This window comes from Myripristis murdjan, chromosome 6 (genome assembly GCF_902150065.1).
Source record: "Myripristis murdjan chromosome 6, fMyrMur1.1, whole genome shotgun sequence".
NCBI lineage: Eukaryota > Metazoa > Chordata > Actinopteri > Holocentriformes > Holocentridae > Myripristis > Myripristis murdjan.
This window is the reverse complement of record NC_043985.1, coordinates 20,606,683-20,626,161: the sequence shown is the minus strand read 5'-3', so window position 1 is coordinate 20,626,161 and position 19,479 is coordinate 20,606,683.

Sequence of the window (19,479 nt, the reverse complement as noted above, 5' to 3'; positions counted from 1 at the left end):
TAAGTCACTTTGATTCAAAAAAGGTACATATTTATCACGTGGAAATTGTACATGTTATTATGATGCAAATCTTAATATCTTGGTCATTAAATAGGTAAGTAGGTAAATATTTGCTTGACTTTTGTTCATCCTTGTTTCCCACCGCCACTTAGGCTTTAATCTTAGTGACTGGCAGGGAGAGCAGGGTAGGCCATGCCTTGTGAGGTGCAATTGGTGCTGCCTCTCCTCCTCTCCTTCTCTCTCTCCTCATATTATATAAAGAGTGGCAGCAGGCAGAGTGACAGACTGCCCCAAGAGATGACACCTGTCACCGAGGGGAGTGCTGCTAATCTACAAGCCTCATTTTGTTTGAACTCTTTGTCACCTTGCCGTCAAATCCTCATCTTCTCAGTCACTGCCAGCTTCCCTCCCCTCTGCTTCTCCCTGCTCTCCGCTTTGCCCAGTCTCTCCGCACATGCGTGCGTGGAGCCGCTCGCTATACCGCCACCATCACCAGCCACAGCGCGCTCCTCCAGCCAAACCACAGTTAAACCATGACCACAGACATAAATAAAATTCTCAAGTGCATCGGATTCCTGCCTGCCGGAAAACATGCAGTGCTTGTGTTAGACTCGGGGCCACAATTGTTGGACTAAGTTATGGCATTGTAGTGTATTTTATGGTCTTTTGGTATGGCCGATGTCTTTTTGGGGTTATCTAACAATGAGAGCATAGTGAGTACTTTCTGACAAAGTAAAAAAAAAAAAAAAGAAAATAGGGTCTTGCTTGCCTAATGTCTTCTTCAGACGTGTTTAAAATTGCTTATGTGGCTTCAGTGTATGAGAAGATGTGGCGTCCTTGTTCAAATGTTTTTATTTTCCGAACAAAGCCCCATTCATTCATATTGAGATTTGTCTAAGTTAAAGTGATCTGAATAGAAATGCAGTCTGGAGTGCCCCAGTCTCTATGGAGCAGCACACTCCACCCCCTGGCCAAATATCTATTTTGTCCACTTCTACAGACTGTGCATTGTAATTATAATATAATTCATTATGTCTATGCTGCATATGTCACAAAGGAGGAGTCCTCCCCAAAGTCCTCCTGCGCTGTTCAAGCTGACCGAACACATTCTTGTTCCCATTTTGAAGGGTGGTGCTTGGAAATACCCTCTCACACCCCCACAAACAATAGTTTTTCCTATTTTGCTTAATTGAGATATCACCGGCAAATCTGACAGCTCACACCAGCCCTACTTCAAGCGGAGATAACTCTTTTTATTAAATGATATAATACAGAGGGAGATGAATTTTCAGTATCAAAACAAATGTGGAATGAAATTAAATAGCAAGGAGTACATTATTATTAATGATAATAAAAAAATAATAATTAAGGTGCTGATCTCTGGATTTTTTTAAAAGTCTGTTCCATTTTGATTTATTTATGCACAACAATTTTAGAAGGGTAAGACTTTTTTACATACACATAACTGTTTGCAGATGCAGTACAGAACCATTGTGCCACTTTTAACCAACAACATAAATATGAACAAAACATTTACAATTTCAAAACTAATATGCAGAATTTGTCTTAAGTTGTAATGTGTTGTCATTATTTGAATCAAGAGTGCAGTTGGTGATATTTGAAGGGAAATATGTTTATTTAAAGAGGTCGGAAGTGAGGCAAATACAGCACTGAAGTTTATACTTATATCACATTGAACCTTTACCAAGTCAAGAATCCGTGTTTATAATTAAGCAGCTCACAGCAAACATAAGTCTGAACAGCGATAGTCTCCAGATAGCTGTCAAATATTGGTGAAAATGGTTCTATTAATATGCCTTATTAGACACAACTCAGAGTGCAGACAAAGTTGCATATGTGTCTATCAAAACTATAAATTCACAGTCACAGATTTTTTTTTTTTTTTTTTTTTTTTTTTTTTTTGCTGGCAGAATATGTGGCAAACATTCATGTTGACAGTGAGCAATCTCAAGTCATGTTTCTTTTAAAGATAATTATGACAACACAGAAAAATACATGATATAATACAAGTTCCAGTAGAAACGTCAGCCAACTTCTTTAAATGCTTCTGTTAAGTGGAATTATCTTTTCCAGACACATTTTGTATGAATGTGTCCAAAAATCCCCATTTCATTTGCATTGCATGGGGTTTAATTTAATCCTTTTGCTTATTAAAAAAATAGGATGCAGCATCTTTAACAATGGAAAGGCTAGTCTCCATCGAACACAATGGCTAAGGTTAAATTGAGGGTTGTGTATACCCTTTGCTGTATTAGAGAGTATTCATATTCAAATAACAGCAGACATCACTGGAAATTCCTTGGAAATATGCTATTGCAGAGCACTGTGCAATTGTGCGTTGTACACACAAAGCAAAAATGCAATGCCGAGTTTTAGTTTACAGATTTTTTTTTTAATGTACATCAATTATTATCACTTTATTTATTTATTTACTTACTTATTTGTAAGTTTGAACATTAAGTTATTTTCAATATTTTTATTTTCATAATCACATAGTTCTTGTTTTTCCATCTTGTTTTCAGTATCTAGTACTTGTGGGCAGACTAGGGAAAAAATATGTAATGTGGAAAATATTATTTCAGCCATTATCTTTTTCATGCATTTTTTGCTGCCGGCTTGCTAAATGAGGACAAAAACCAAACCAAACCATATCGTATAATGTTTAGCCTCAGCTTCAGCCCTGTCACCCCGGCCACTGATAGTACGACAGAGTCCAGATGAGGTGTTGAGGGTTACGAGTTAAGGTCAGAGATCTTGACTTCTCATGGTCAGCAGGTCTGACTAAGAGCACAAGTCACACACTTAAGCCGAATACTCGAAAAAACATCACCAAAGTGCTCGCTATTGAGGCACATTTTATTTTTAGTGCATAATGGGAAACAGAAGCATGTGAGCAGCCAAAGTACATGGCAAATGGCATACCTTTTAATTGGTATAATCCCAACAAAAATAAAGTAAAAAGTCTTAAAAGGTGTCTTAAAGGTGGCTTTTTTAAATATATTTTCTTACCCTCTAAGAGATATATAGTGCATTATGGACCAGCTTCAAATACAATGGACAAGCTGGAATATGGATAAAAAGACACTGTGGCATTTTGCTTAATAGAGCCTGGTGTCTGAAGTGAGGTGAGCTTCCTGATAGCTGATGATTTTGAAAAGCCATCAGAAGACAGAGCAGAACCTCTGTGTGGACAATTACTGCATGATCAACATTTAAATATGTTCATCTCAACCGGTTACTTCAGCGATGTCTGATGTGATTGCAGAAGCATACTTTATGACCACAAATTTTCTTCAACACTTCGGGCGGGAGTGTTCTCAGATCTGATGACACATGTCAACATTTTGAAAAGACAGGCAACGATATAACACTGAAATATATACGCTGCAGCTTTTAAACTTAAGTACTAATTAACATGTCACTTTTATAGTAATGCAGAAAAGATCACTGGGTGTTTAACCATGCATACAGTATACAGTTCATCACCACTGACAGTAATAACTCAGGAGAGTTTAATATTTCAAACATGCATCCATAGTTGAGAGAATACGATGTTATTAGGCTATGTGTAAAATTAACAATAAAATGTAATTTTTTTTCTACCAATTTTCTTACAACCCAATACAGTTTTGTGATTTTTCTCAAATGAGAAAAACAAAGATCTCTGTTGATTCCAAGGAGCTTTCAAAAACTTGGAACTGTAATTCCACAATGCAAACAGCAGCATCACAAAGCTACTTAGCTGTTTAACTTAATAAATCCAACTTTGCTGCATCCACGGGGAAAGCTTGCCATGAGTGCCAGTGTTACTGTTCAGACAGTGTTTGGAGTCAAAATACAGCCTAAATAAAAGCAAACATGAAATTGTCTTAATTTTCAGATTTTAGGCGAGTTAGGCTTAACTTGTGCAATGCTTTGAATCTTCAAGTACACATTAAGTCCTGGTTTAGGCAACACATAGGAGATGATGTGGAAGGAACTGGTCACGAAGGGCCTGATTTCGAAATGCCAACCAGTTCCCTGTACATTATCTCAACCATTATACAGGAATCAAGCAAAGACATACAGCACTTTACTCAAAATATTGATATGAAATTGCTTAATTGTAATCTAGTGGAATTTATCAGCTTCCTCAAAAAAAAAAAAAAAAAAAAAAAAAAAAAATGGAAGGACAGCAGTGCTAGAAACATCCATTAGCTAGCACCCGTCAGCAATAGTAGAACTGCAACCATGGCAATGTCAACAAAGCCAGTGAGATTGCTGTTCAGCCTCTGCCTGTGTCACAGTTTCTAATTTAATTCAAGGTAATACGAGAAAATCTTCCATGTTCCTAACCTAAAAGGTGAGCGTTTGTCTGCAGCAGCCTAGTAATGACATCGTTTTGTGGCAGGTGTCACTAGTTGCTGTAATTTTGAATAGAAGTCAATAAAAATGAGCGGACCTCATGACTGTAGAGTGATGTGGTTAGATGTGAAACAGTGTTTTATGTCCACAAATAATGCACCTTGGAATGTGTTCATCGGTCGGCCATGTTTGAGTATTCAACTAGGCGATATAATCATAAAACATAACTGCTATAAATCGCTATAGCTAAACCACACAAGTTAATTACATTATAATCTGCATAAAAGCTAAATATTTAGTTGAGGCCATAGGCAGTTGGAATACAGGTGTAAATAATATAAGCAGCAAATGTTATTGCTTTAAATAATAACTCATGTAGCATGCAGCATAATTTTCTCAAGTAATGATTACCAGAAAAGATATTATTCACCAAACATCGCCAGCGTTGTTGACTTCAACGTAGGTTGATCAGTAAAAAGGTGCACACACATCCCGCCATCCCCTTTGGTGGCTGCTGAATTCAATATCCATGGTTGAAGCCATACTGGTGATGTTTCAAGCACATCTTCTCTTTCATTCTGTATCTTGAACATACGTTACTCATGTCACCATAACAGTTAAAGTGCCATAATATAAAATGACAGTATGTTCACCAGAATTTCCCTGGTTGGGATCAATAAAGTATATCTATCTATTAATGGCAGTTAAGATGAATTTATTTATGAATAACATTCACAAATTACTTTAAGTCTTAACTTAGAAATAAGCATACATGTAGGTGATACAACCCAATCTCCAATGATTGCACAGCTAATGGAATTTCCCAGCTTTTATTGGCATTATAAAAATGCGCTGAATTCTTACTAGTCCAAACAAGCTCCATTTTAGCTTAGTGAGGCTCCACCACATGATGTATTTTCTCTCCCATCCCCCTGTCTTTGTGCCTGGTGAAAGTCACGTGTCTGTTGGGAAACAAATGATTTCATTGGCTATATTATGAGCATGCTTAAGAAGAGCACAGCAGTTTGTCTTGGGAGTCAAGAACTCAGTACAATGTCTTCAGCAATGGGACAGCCAACACAAATGGGCTGGCGCACCTATCCAATTAACACCCTGCCTGCCAATCCCTGTCAGGTCACGCGCTGACTCCCATGGCATGCTCTACCTGTCTCTGTTGCTCTCAACACATGCCCAGCTCCAATATAGAATTAACGCCACTTTTCACCTGGTCACGCTGACGTGCCATAGATTAGACTGGTGCAGCATAGAGATAGGCTTGGTGTTCCAAATTAGGGTTCCCGGGGTTAAGATTTCAAATGCAGTGGGGCTATTGTTTTGCCACTCCTTTAATATTAATTAAACTCTGGGGTGAATATGTTCTTAACCAAACTACTGCTTAATTCCTATAAGAGTCAACACCTGATAAGAGATTTTATTTAATGGCTATGTGGATGTTACAACTTATCCCACCAGTTAAGACCTTAATAAGACTAATAACCTATTGGGGCGCTGCGGTTCTTCCGTACAACTTTAAAGATTTATGCATTTTTCATGCATTGTCATGAATAAAAAGCTAATTGTTATTCGCTTCAGCCCTAATCCATAATAAAAACATTCGGCAAAAGATATGTAGCATTGAATTTGGCAGTCTGTGGGCTTAATTATGTTTGTTAGTACATTATTTAAATTTCAATGACATAAAAAAATACATAATTTTTCTCTACTAATTTTATCTCTCAAATATTTATGTGGCAGTTAGGTTGGTGGCAGCTCTTCTGCCACACCAGACCACAAGAAGTGGTGAGTGAGAGAAGGAAAAACAGTTTGCTCAAATCTATCGTTAAGAAGTTAGAGTTTATCAGGGTGGCTTTTTTTTTTTTTTTTTTTTTTTTTTGACATTTTAAAATATATATCTGATAAATCAAAATGCATTTGAACATTTGACAATACTGCAAATATTGCCATTATTGCCATTGCCATTATTTTTAAAATATAAAATAATTATGTCATCATGTGTCACACATGTAGCTATTCTAGCCCATTCATAAAAGACACTTGTGCAGATGAAGAATTTCGTTAGCCTTGTGAGTGTTACTGACTGAATCGTCATGGCGGAGTCGTAAAAACATAAAGCTAATGGCAAATATCAAGAGGAGTGTAGGACATTCTTACTTGAATTGGAGGAATTGTATTTTTTGTGCTGCAATGTCACAGTTTCAAGCTTCAAAACTGCAACGCTGTTTCACCTCGTTCCATTCTAACTTGGCCCAGGAGTTTCTCAAAGGCTTCTCCTCAGAGATGTTGCTGTCCTGACTCCAGAAAGTGACAGAAGCATCCTGTGTCAGACCTGCAGCTGTCACAGCACGCCATTGAACTGAGAATATCTTTGCTTGTGGTGTATAAAAACCTCATATGTACATCATTTTGGATAAAAGCATCTGCCACATTTTTGAATTGAATTGAAGTGAATGATATCATATATTTACAACTCAGCTGAAACAGTTATACGTGGAACTTGATAAACGCTGGAATTTCAGCATTGCTTTGGAGTTTGGTTTTGGTTTTGCGATGTTCATGATGAGCCACAGTTGGCAATATTTGTACAATCTGTGTTAGAAGTCTGCACAGTTTAGGTAGAGCTGGATGATGTTGCGCTATTAAAAGGAAGGACCCGTGGCATCAACCTGACAGAAACGCTCATGGCTGCTGTTGAGAAAGCAAATTTGCAGTTTCCAAAACTAACAGCAATAGCCACAGATGGTGCACCAGCTATGTTGGCATCTGCAAAAGGCCTTGTAGGGCTGTGCACTGTTGGTGACCTTTTCCTGGATTTTTGGACATTTCGCTGCATCATCCCTCAAGAGCACCCAGTGTCTAAGAAGCTGGACTTGGACCACATCATGAAACCTGTGCTAGAGATTGAATTTCATCTGCACTCATGTTGCCAATTGTAGACAGCTCAAAAACCTCATCGCTGAACTTGATGGAGACCTTCTCAGTGATCTGCTTCTCCGCTCCACTGTGAGATGGCTTTCAAGAGGTGACATGCTTTCCAATTTTTATGAACTTTTGAACCGAGTGAAGCTGTCTCTGGAAGGGAAACATAAGGACCATCGTGAGCTACATAACCCTCGTGGATTTCAAACTGATCTGCAAGGGAACTTAAAAATGCTGCCCGACCTGGTGCAAAGTGGTTTCATGTTTGTCAACAAAATCAAGCTCTTCCAGACCCTTCCTCAAAATAGAGAGCTCACACATTTTCCCTCCTTGTTGAAGGCAAGTGGAGCAGCAGCTGAGGTCTCAAAAGCAAGCATTTCTTGCTGTGAAGCACTGGTTGAAAATCTGCAACTTGGAGCAAAAACGGGTACAGATCACGTTCCTCATCAGCCCTGAATCAGATTGTTTGAAAGCCTCGTTAGTGGCAGATGAAGTAGGTGTCTCAGTTGGAGATGATTTAATTGAAATTCTGCAGATGACTGACCTGAATGTGTTTTGAGAGAAGGAACCACAGAGTTTTGACAAATTGTGCCCATAGACAGATATTCCAATGTCAAACAGGCTGCACTCAAGTCAGTGTCAATGTTTCATTTTTTTTCTACACAGAAACAAGTGAAGTTAAGTGAAATCACTCTGATCTTAAAAACGCACGTGAAAGAGTTGCTTTGAGTACAAGCCAGACCTGAAAAGGGTTGTAGGAAACAAAAACTGCCTGGCGTCCCACTGAGTGAAGTGAGGTAACAGAAGACCTATGAAAACTGTTAGGCTGTGTCTTATGTCATTAGGGCCTAATTAGGGCCTACTTATAGGCCTAATGATTAGGCCTTTAAGTCACTGTTGCTGTTCTAGAGTGGGCATGCATGTGGTGGGCGGCTCCTTGCACTGGTGTTTTTTTTTTTTTTGGTTCTTGCTCTGTGCTGGACTGGTTGGTGTAATTTCTCTTTAACTCATATGGGTGTAACTTTTTTGTGGCTGTCTGGCCAACCATGTCCCATGTCATAGACCATAACTCAAAGCAATCACTTTACTGGAGACCTTGTTAGTTAACCTTTTAAGTGTTCACAGCATAACAAGGAAAAGAGATATAACAAGGTAAATTCACCCAAGTGTTACAGGTATTTCCATTCCATGAGACTTCTGACATTTGTGTTGTTACATTTATCTGACAGCTGTGTTAGATACTTTGCAGAGCAAGGATTTACATGCAAAATACACAATATGATAGTAAAATATAATGCGCTATTAGAGTTAAAATTAGACAAAAAATATATCAGGTAGTTAGACTTAAAATGTAATGATAGATAAATCAATCAATCAATCAATCAATCAATCAATCGGGTAGTTAGACTTTTAAAATACTTATTATGGACTGATGCATCAATAATTTAATACCATGAAAGGGACCATTTTTCCCACAGTGAATACTTTTTTAATACTTAATACTGTACTTAATACAATACCTTTTACTGATATTTCCACACTTTTAAGTCAGTTTTTCAGTGCATATCAGTTCCTTTTAGTTGAGTATTTTTGTTTCTTCATCATGTTGCCCCTTTAAGTAAGCACAAGATCTTTTTCCACCACCAGTCAGAGATATACTGTTTGTTGATGATGCAGTGCTTACAGGAAAAACACCTGCAAATCCACATAACTCTTTTTCCCAAACATGTCAGTCTGTATTTTCCTCACTATACACTACGTCACAACACTTTTGAGAATGTGACATTTCAACATATCCTTGGTTTGCAGAAACGTGAGAAGCCAGCATTTTTTTCCTAGCAACTGGTCTGACCATTTGACAGAAGCTTTAGAAAATGAAAAAAAAAAAAAAAAAAAAACACAAGGAGATGCTACTGTGCCTGACCACCTTTATGCTCCCTATTATTTTGCTTTACACGTTGTTCATCAAAAACCCAGCCAAACATATATTCTTGTTAGTTATCATTGGCAAGAGGTAAGTATTTTTGTTGGTATTAAAATTAAAGATTGGTAAAAAGTAAATTTTGCGATTGCTATATCAGCGTGTCTTCCAGAATTCTGTTTTAGTAAAGGGAATATTGAATGCAATCATCATGTAAAATCAATGTTGTAACGTGTAAGAGATGTGCGCAGAATTAGTAACTGAAACTTTTACAGAAAGACACACTTGATCAAACCATCATGCGAACTGGTTATGAGTTGTGAGAGTCTTTGGGGAATGTGTCAAGTAGCAGATATTGTTCAAAGTCTTTTGTGAAGTTAGTTTGTGATTTCTTTTTTTTTTTTCCTCTCTTGGGCTAAGCAGCTAAAATGAGGTATGATGATAATTGGTTCCCACTTGCAAGGTTTTGCATGCACAGCTGTCCCACAAAGTCTTCGCTCATTTGGAGAAACAGGGAGAGGCACATATGCACATATACCTCTTAATATACTTGCCTGAGAATATTTTTCTATCAAATTTAGTCTATATCATTATGGACTTAAAGTAAAACCAAGGCATGAGTTAAGCCTGCCAGGTTTGACATATTTGATGACAGAGATGACAGGAAACCAGAGAGATGACTCCATCTGTCCACAATAGTGTCACCACCAGGTTTTTGCAGTCCACTATATGCCAGTTTTCATACATTTATTATTCATGTATATTCATGCTTATATAGGCCATAAGTATTGTCCCTTTGGCATCTAACTTCAAACAAAGTAAACATATTAGCTACGTCTCCATAAAACATTTAAATTTATTGTAAGCAAATTAGATGCTGCAAAGAAAAATATCAATTAACTTAAAGTGCTTTTCCATAACATCTGTTTAAGCAAATAACCATCGCTACAGGTTTTATGAAAGTGGGCAGAATCTATCAGCAGTTATTATTATAGCTGCATTGCACTGCTGTTACCTGTCGAATAATGCTGTTATTTTCTTTGCACATATGAGACAAAGGTATGTCTTGATTTCATCTGTCCACCTGTTGGCGTTAAAACCATGTGCCATGACAGAGAGCTCAGTCTGAAGTCAGTGGTCAAACACAAACTGGTCATGTTATTAAATCCTGCATCCATGTCCTGTTTGTGTTTGGTTCGGTATGTCTTTTGGTCATGTGCAGCACATTGGACTAAATAAATATCGATTGATTGACTATTGTATTCCATCAAAAATTATCAGTTTTTTTTATAAAATAAAAACAAAAGAATATCTACTTCAGCAGTGTATAAAGTTTTAGTCACATTTTGGGGGTTTTATTTTGACATTTGCTATTTCCATTAATAATTTTTCCTAAGTGCAGTACTGCTGCCATGGGCTGTGAATGGCAAATTGTGGTAATTCACTTACTCATGTGATGTTAAGTAGGACGCATGCGCAGGATGCATCCAGGCCACAGTCTGTCAAGGGTGGCGCTTTCTGTGTACAACCAGGAAATGCCAAACCAACACTCATCAAAGTTGTATTGCAGTTGATAATCTACCCATGTAAAAAAAAAAAAAAAAAAAAAAAATCTCACTTACACTAATATTGTTCATTTGAAGCAGACATTTTGAGTTGGTTTTGTTGATATTTGGAAAATAACAGACTCATGCACGTGCACCGTGGGTTTGGCCAGTTGTTCATTTGATAAGTCAAAATGCATACAACAAAAGGGTCGATGGAAATGCAGTCACTGTAAACTAATGTCTACTATAGCCTGAGAGAGAGAGCAGTTTCCCAGGTCTCATAATGTCTAATGTTACATCAGTGTCATTCAGAAGCTCATTTAGTGTTACCACAGTCATTATGTACAAAGTTTGTTTCCTAATTATTGTCAGCTGAACTGTTCCTGTTGTGCTGTAGAGTTATGAAAGTGACAAATTTGTACAAATTGCTGAAAATACCAGAGAATACATCCGTCATGGTAAAAGTTGCAGCTGTGTGAGGTTAACATCTCCACACTGAGCAACGACACCAAGAAACCAGAAAAGCCATTTTGATGTGTTTTTTTTTTTCTAAAGTAATGCAGTTTATGCTATTTTAAGCTAAGAAATGTCTCTAAAAAGCCATAATGGATGAAATAATAAATGTAGTTCTTCTGTGTTACCTGTGCAGTGTTCTTCAAATATATCACTGCCTTAAAAACGACACTGATTGCAACCACTGCTTCATGTAAATGTAACTTCATGTGGCCTCATGTGATTTTGTTGCAGCATATTTCAATATTTCAATCCGACCAGAGGGGAACTCAGAATCACTCTGAATCTGAAAGCTCCCAAGGCATACCAAAAGGTGGCACGACATAAATCACAAAGGTTATTGATTTTTGGAGGTGCTCATATCTACACGATATCAGTTGCAAGCCTACTCTTGAAAGTTAAGACAACAAGTAAAAAGAAAACAGGAACAAGGTGTTGATTAAACAGTTTGTTCTGTTGAATGATCACATTTCACTTCACTTGGAGTGGCTCTTGGTCCCTGCAGAATTCATTCGATGAAAGAATTCCTTTAATGTACTCCTCGAAAGGTATTACACTGCTGGTACAATGGCCACTTGCCAAAGATTAAGAATGAGGAGTGTTTTTGGGATTCAAAATAAAAACTGTTTGCTTTTAATATCTCTGTTTTCCCAGTAACACCTTAGAGTAATATCTTGTGCACAATGGGATTTGTATGCCATGTAAACATTACTTACGTCCTAGGATGCTGTGGCAATGAAGAAGGTCTCCCAAACCTGAAATGGCAGTGAGCCAGCCTGTTAATAATGTGCAATTGAATACCTACCATTGCCTGGCGTGGTTAATTAGTGAATATGGTCTGAAAATATGATTAGCATAACTAACTAGCTGCCTAATCTTCATTGTCCTCCAAAATAAAACATTATTTTCCCCAATATTTAGGGGCCATGCCTTTTGTGAGGTATTGCCATCACTACTGTCATTTCATGTTGAAGTGGATGGAAGAGAAGCTTGTTCACCTTTTGCAATGCAGAGAATAACTTTCTGTCATTGATTCACAACTTGTTTGGCTGTTGCTTAATAATCACCAGGAAATTTTCTACAGAGTCGATTCAGCTGCTTTGTGTTAAAAAAGGAGATATGCTGTAACTAAATGTACATGTGAATGTGTTCAGTTACACTTTCAAATCGCTATACTCATCATTGACTCATCTCCTTCTTAATGTTCTTTACAGTTTAGTGTTTCATGTTTTCAACATCATGCTGGGTGCTAAAATGTATTGTCATGCACCCACTGTTGTACTAAAATATTTCAGCTATCCCAATATCTTCACAAAATTTGTTACAGTAGTCTTAAATGCATATTGTGCACTGTTTGAGAGGCTAGTGTTAAAAAAAAAATAACTATGCAAGGCAGTGTCAGTGCTTAATGAAATCATTGAGAGATACACATGTTTTTTGGCTTTTTGTAAGAATGATTGGTAGATCTGTACCTTATAATTTGGCTGTTACAGCAACGGTTGCCTTATTTGAATATCCTCTCAAGTTTTGCATGTGTTATTTTGTTGATGTTTCAAAGGTGTAAGTGTTAAAACTGGATTATGATTGGCGGGCTTACAAGCACAGGGAAGCAGGTAAGGACAAGAAAAATTTACTCTGCACCCGCAACCACCCCCATCCCAGCCCACCCTCTTACACTGATGTGGCACTGTGCACAGATAAGAGTTGGTTGCCGATACAGTATGTGCAAAAATTAAATCAAATTTTAATCAGAGCTTTTCTCTCTGTCAACTTGAGTGAGGGAAATATTATTAAGCCGGGTATGTTAGAAATAAACTTTGCTGTCTTGGGATCGTATCACATTCCAAGTTTATGTCTTGTGTTTGAAAGGCTACACTCACCTCAGTGGATCCCAGTGGATATTAACCTATCAGGTTTGGACTCCAGTGGGCATCTCAGCGAAGAGATCCTCTTTATTACATTATACATGAGTGGCACAAATATGATCTAAGTGATGTGATGCTTTCAGAAGAAGGAGCCCAGCAGCTTTATGTAAGGTTTGGCTAAACTGCTTGTAATTTGCAGTTTCTTCACACTGTGTTGTGTACCAGGACAGGTCTGCAGTTTGTTTGCACTTCAAGGATGTCAGATTGATTAAAATTAAAGGCAGACAGTTTTTTTTTTTCTGGCTGACATGAAATTTCTAGCTGATTTGTATTTACTTTGCCCTGAGTTTTAAGCACAAGTACACCCTCTAAATACACACATGCAACATGAGCCAACACAGGCCACATGCTGGTGTGCACGCTGGCTCACATGCACCACATTGACACACCCAATAATTAAAGCCATCACTTACTTATCAACAAAAAAAAAAAAAAAATGGGTTTGAAGAATTTCTTTATGTTCAGCAATTTTAGGGTACCGGGGAGCTTTACCAACAAGAGACCTCTTGACCTGTGCTCCTCTTGTCATTCCCAACATGAAATCAAACTGAAAATCCAGCTTTTGAGCAAGATCACTATAAGCACAGTGTTTAAATTACTGGCCCTGAAGGCTTTTATTAGGAAGGAAATTCATAAGAATGATGAAATATTCCTTAGAGCCGCAAAATTAAATTATCACCTACCCAAGTTTTTGAATATTATGATCAAAAGTAATTCTAGTTCTTGGCAGCGTTCACATTTGCAATAATAACTCTGTAATGTAATTAGAATCACAGGAACAACATTGCTGAAATTGTCACTTATTTTAATTACACTACAAATTTGAAAGGTAGAAATGAAGTGGATTGAATAACAAAGGAAAATATTATGTCAAAGTCAGAGGAATGGTTTTTATTTTCCACCGCAAGCTAAAGCCAAACTACAAAGTACAAGAACTGAATCCTGTCCTACTTCAGTTGCTTTGATAGTGGACCACCAAGTTATAAATAATGTATTAAAGGATTTACAATGCAGAGAAAGAGAGCTGCTTTTCAGGAGAATGAAAGTTCCTTTGCTGGTGCCTGAAAAAAACATGTTAACTCTTTGCTGTCCAGACCCAATCTGAGTTTTAAAAGACTTCATATATTTTCTTTTGTATTGTCTAGGTTAAGAGAGTGTTTGGTTTCCTTTTTACAGTTTGTGGTAGCTTATTTTTTCTGCCAAAAGGTGTTTGAGGCCTACTGGGACCACTTAAAAGTTTATGCAGAGCACTAGCCAAGTTGGACAAAAAAGCCTTGAAGTATACACACACTGGCCCCTTTCTCAGACCCTCTCAGCTCTGGCTAGGGGGAGTGTTGTTGGTTTATGAGAGGGAAAATAGCCCCAGCCTTCTGCAAAAGTGAAATGGGATTAAGGCCTTTGTTCAGCCCACAATGGTGAGGGGAATTAGCAATAGTTGTAGGCACTTAGAAGAGCTCTCACACAGAAGCTTATCCAGGATTTTGCACAATAATCATTTGAATATCAACAGTGTTTTGCAACTACAGCGCTAATGTATAAACCTCTCTCTTTTAGATATCGAAATCCCCACAAGGATGTTACCAATGGTTACATCACAAATATTCACACTCTTTATGATGAATCATAATTTTAGTATCGGTGCACTTCATGAAAAAGAAACGCTTATAGCATTATAAAAACGAGAATGTGTTGGAGTTTTGCACAGGAGTTATACACATTTTTATGATTTAAAAAAGTCATGTATTATGCACTCCATATTAAAATGCTTCCTTTATTTTCCATAGTTGAAGTGTAGATAGTGCCTGTTGGATCCAGCTTGTCTCAGTGTAAGAAAAAAAAGGATGACGGGTAGCTTTCCTACAATAAATACAGCTAAGTTATAGCTGCATTTAAGACCAAGCTGAAATCTAAGGAATTATGTAATCTACTTTTTTATGTTTTCTTTTTTATATTCTTATCCTAAGCAACACATAATAAGAAGCAGTCACACTATAAAAAGGTTAAATTCCCAGATCCCTAACATTACAAGCATCTAAAAGTTAAGAGTGCAGGGGAATGTATGCTGCAAAGGGAGACAAAAATAATCTTTATTTCATTATTTATTACACAATATTTCACTTCTCCCGTATGAGCTTTATGTGATACGGTGATGTTGCAGTATTAGGGGAGAAACACTGGATACAATGCCTTTCTCTGACTGCATCATTAGATTTGACTGGGTTCAGGGGGATCCACTGACAAGCATAACTCTCACAGAAGGGGAATAATTCACAGCTTCTGCCTCAGTTGAGTCTCACAAGACTGGCCTCAAGAAGTGTGATGGCCTCAGCATTTTTCTCCACCGAGTGAAAACGTATTGTCCAAATCACAAAACATTGAGTGAGATCAGCAGACTTGTCAAGAGGCCCTGGCTTGAATATGAATGATGAGAGAAGAGCAGGGTGGTCTAGTGCTGTTTTGGTGTAGGCAGGTGAAAATAAGCTCAACTGTCCCAGCCAGCTGCCCATCAGTAAATCAGAAACAGGGGAGCAGAATTTACAGAAAACCCTATTTAACACTGCCCTGACAATGAAAATAATAACCAACCAGAAATGCTGGTGACTCACAGTCATCTTGTGCAGACATTCATTTATGAGTCAAAATGAATTGAATCGCTTCTGCGTGATTACATGTTTTCTTAAATACAACCAGCATGTGCGAGGATCAAAACGGGCAACTTCTCCAGCTTTGATAATGCAGGTAAATTCCAGGCACTCGTAATGAAAGTGAAATGACTGAGGGTTGCTTCTCAAAATGAATGCGCACACTGATTTTCCATCCAAATGAAGAAATTAAGACATAACACCTCCCCTCCTTTCCCGTCCAAACACATGCACGCATGCTTGTTCAATTCACTCGAGTGTCTGCGTAGTTTCTGCATTCAGTTGGATACAATGATGCACAAGATGAATAAAGTTATCTCTGCTGCTGAATGGGATGTTGCTGGTGGGAGGGAATAGGGAGGGTCCCTGCGCTGGGCTGAAAGGAGCCCTGCTTTGAGGGCCAGTGCTGCAGGGTCAGGGCCCAGCTGCTTTTAAAGGGTGAAAGGGACAGCAGCGGGCTGGACTGGCTCAAGAAACCTAACAAAACCAATCATGTCAAATAAAGACATCCCAGATTGGACGTTGACAGATCCCTTCCCAAAGTTGCTGAACACACTTCACACATTCAATCTTTGGCCCGGTTTGTATCATATATCACAGTTCGTGTCCCGTCTCACTCGTTAAATTAATAGCCAGGGCTCATGTCTGATTTTCTGTTTGTTTGTTTTTGTTTGTTTTTCTTTTTTTCTTTTCTTTTTTTTTTTTTTTTTGATGTTGATACTTTGGTGAAAACAACGTGTACACAGGTAGGAGCCAATTTTTAAATCATTTTATCATGCCATAATTTAATGTTACACCCCCGTGTGATTCTCATGAATTTAAAGCTTAAAGCTGACTTCCAAAGCAGCTCATAGGCCTTTTTTTATTTATAAGTCATTAATAGTTATAAATTTCACTGTTTTAAATATTTTCGAAGAATTCAAAGTTAGATCATGGTTATTGGTTGGAGCATTAAATTGATGTTTTATTTTTTTTTTTTTTTTCATATATTAAACAGTGTGGGATGTATTTAAATGGACTTGTGTGAAAGTAGCACGCATTGCTCTGGCAGTGGTTTGGTGATTAGAATTATTTTACTTTAAAATGGATGTATTGATGGTGCTGGCATTTGGAGGAAAAAAAAAAAAACTCATGGGGCCCTAACTGTCCCTGATTTTACACGATTTCATAGGGTGCTGAAATCCTCCAAGTTTGAATTTGTGGGGGGTAAGTAGGATAATAATCAGGCCACATTATAAGGAATTGATGGTTCATTTTCCCTGTCAGCAGTAGCAGAGCTTTGCCCAAAGATGTGCCGACCTGTGCAGATGGGGTTCAAAGCCAATTTCCATGTTAAAAACTCCACACGCTTCAAAAAATCCCTCTGACTGACTCTCGTTGATCAGAGCATGTGACAAGCCTGTCTTTTAAAACAGGGCTGCTCGTGTAAGTCGCTGGAAGTCTACAAGTCGACAACAAATGCACTTTTTCTGGCCAGGTTTGAATGTTGAAGTGTGGTAATGGTGTTGTTTTCATGCATACCCAGAGGCAATGACATAAAAGACAAAAGATTTCTCACCAGTTTGCTGTCAAAATGGAAAATATGGGACCCTCTATGTGTCATACAGTAACTACACAAACTGTAAAATGTAGCCCTTTCATCTCATATATATATTTTTTTATGTTCCTCTTTGTTTTATCTACTCTAATCAAATGTGTGTCAAATGTCATTGCAAAGCTTTAATTCTTGCCAGAAAATCAGTTTAACCATTCATCATCAGCTCGCATTTAAATTCATTTTCCTTCAGGCTGCAATTTTTTTCTTTTTTTCCTATGTGCCGAGTTTACTCAGAGAAAGGAAATCTGGGAGAAGAATAAAGAGATCACTGGGATGGCGGGAATTTGCTTGATGAGTTATGAGATGAACCAATTTAAAAAGCATAAAAATACATCTGCCAAGTATCATTCGTACTATCCCGAGGACAGGACCATTTACGTCACTCTTTATCTCGCTGTCTGCTGCATGTTTGTGTGCATTTGTACGTGTACATTGTGCAGGGAGGGAGAATTTTACTTGTAAGTCCTGCACATAATTACTGTGTCCCAGAATTGGCATTTTCTTTTTTTTTCTGTTCCTTTTTTTTTGGGTTAAGCCATCTATCTTAATTGCAATCACATATTCTTCAAGAAGAGAGGCAACTGGAGAACAGTCTCATTTTTTAGGCTTTGTTCTTTGTTCACTGTTATCACACAGTTCTGTGTAATGGTGTCTGTGCTAAGCTGGTAGCCTGCTCCAATGTGCAGGATATATTATATCCATTGAAATGCCTGGTAGCTGCACAGTATTAAGTATGGTGCAAATACAATCTTGGTGGGGTCCCTGCGAGTAACAATAGATAGTGGCATGATGACTTATTAAACATAGCCAACCTGCAGCATGGCTTTTCTCATTACCTTTTCAATTCCCAACCTATAAAGCCTATGGGGCTGGTGACAAAACTCTTGCCATGTAATTCTCTCTCTCAGGCTGCTTTCATCAGCCGATTTCGTGGAGAAATATGAAGCTGATTTTATCTTACTCTATAAATTCACAAAAGGCCCTCAAGTTGCCCCCATGGAAGACATACCTCATCTCAGTGATGTGCCACCACTATTGCTGATCCCAAGCATTTGATAACAACACCTCTCCTTTTTAATGATTTGACAGGCATCAGACATGAGCCCTATAGACACAGCCCTTTTTAATACACTTTTCTTTGCTTGTTTACACCAAGCTGGTCAGATGAAAGAACGTATCTACTATCTCTCTCTCTCAATAAGTGATATATATATATTAAAAAACCCACATAGCTTTCCACTGATAGACTGTACACTTGTGCTGCTCACAAAAAAGATTTTTGCTATTGTCAAAATTTCAAACACTTTAACTCCATAGTTTCAAACATTCTTTTTTTTTATAGAAAGAAACAACGTGGCTGTCATGCCTGTTCCATTTCATCAGCATCTCTAAAAATCTGATCACCCAGAGTCATTTTGCTCCCAACATCTTGGCTCATAGAGATTTTATTTCATTAATGCACGATATCAGGTAAAACAACAACAGCAGTCCACAGCCTTGAAGTCACTTTTAAGTTTGCAGGCTGTAAATAATAAAACGACAAATTACAAATTAGTTACTGGGGTACCACAGGAAAACGAGGATAAGCAAGACAGTTACTGTCATATATTGTTAGATTTTTCCTGTGGCTAAATTCCCTTCTGCTCTACTCAATTGTGTTCACTTTCCTCTCATCTAATTCTCTCATGTGGTTCCTAGCACAATTGCTGTATCCTGACATACAGCAGGGATTGTTTCCTTTGAAATGTTTTGACTGTGGTGTCATTTATAAAATAAAATTTAAAAAAAAAAAAAGAAAAAAGAAAGAAACTTTCATCATGCTTGGGTACTTAATTGAAATTCAGCTGCCTTAGCCCCGAGCTGGGGTGTAACTGAGAACAGCTTTCATTAGTGCAACCATTTGAAAATAGACATCATCCTATGAAGAAAATGTTCATTTTGAAACAGATATTCAGCTGCTCCTCTGTGGTGTAACTGTGTTTTCAGTGAGAGAGGCTTAGATAGAGCATTGCAAACAAAATACATTGTTTTT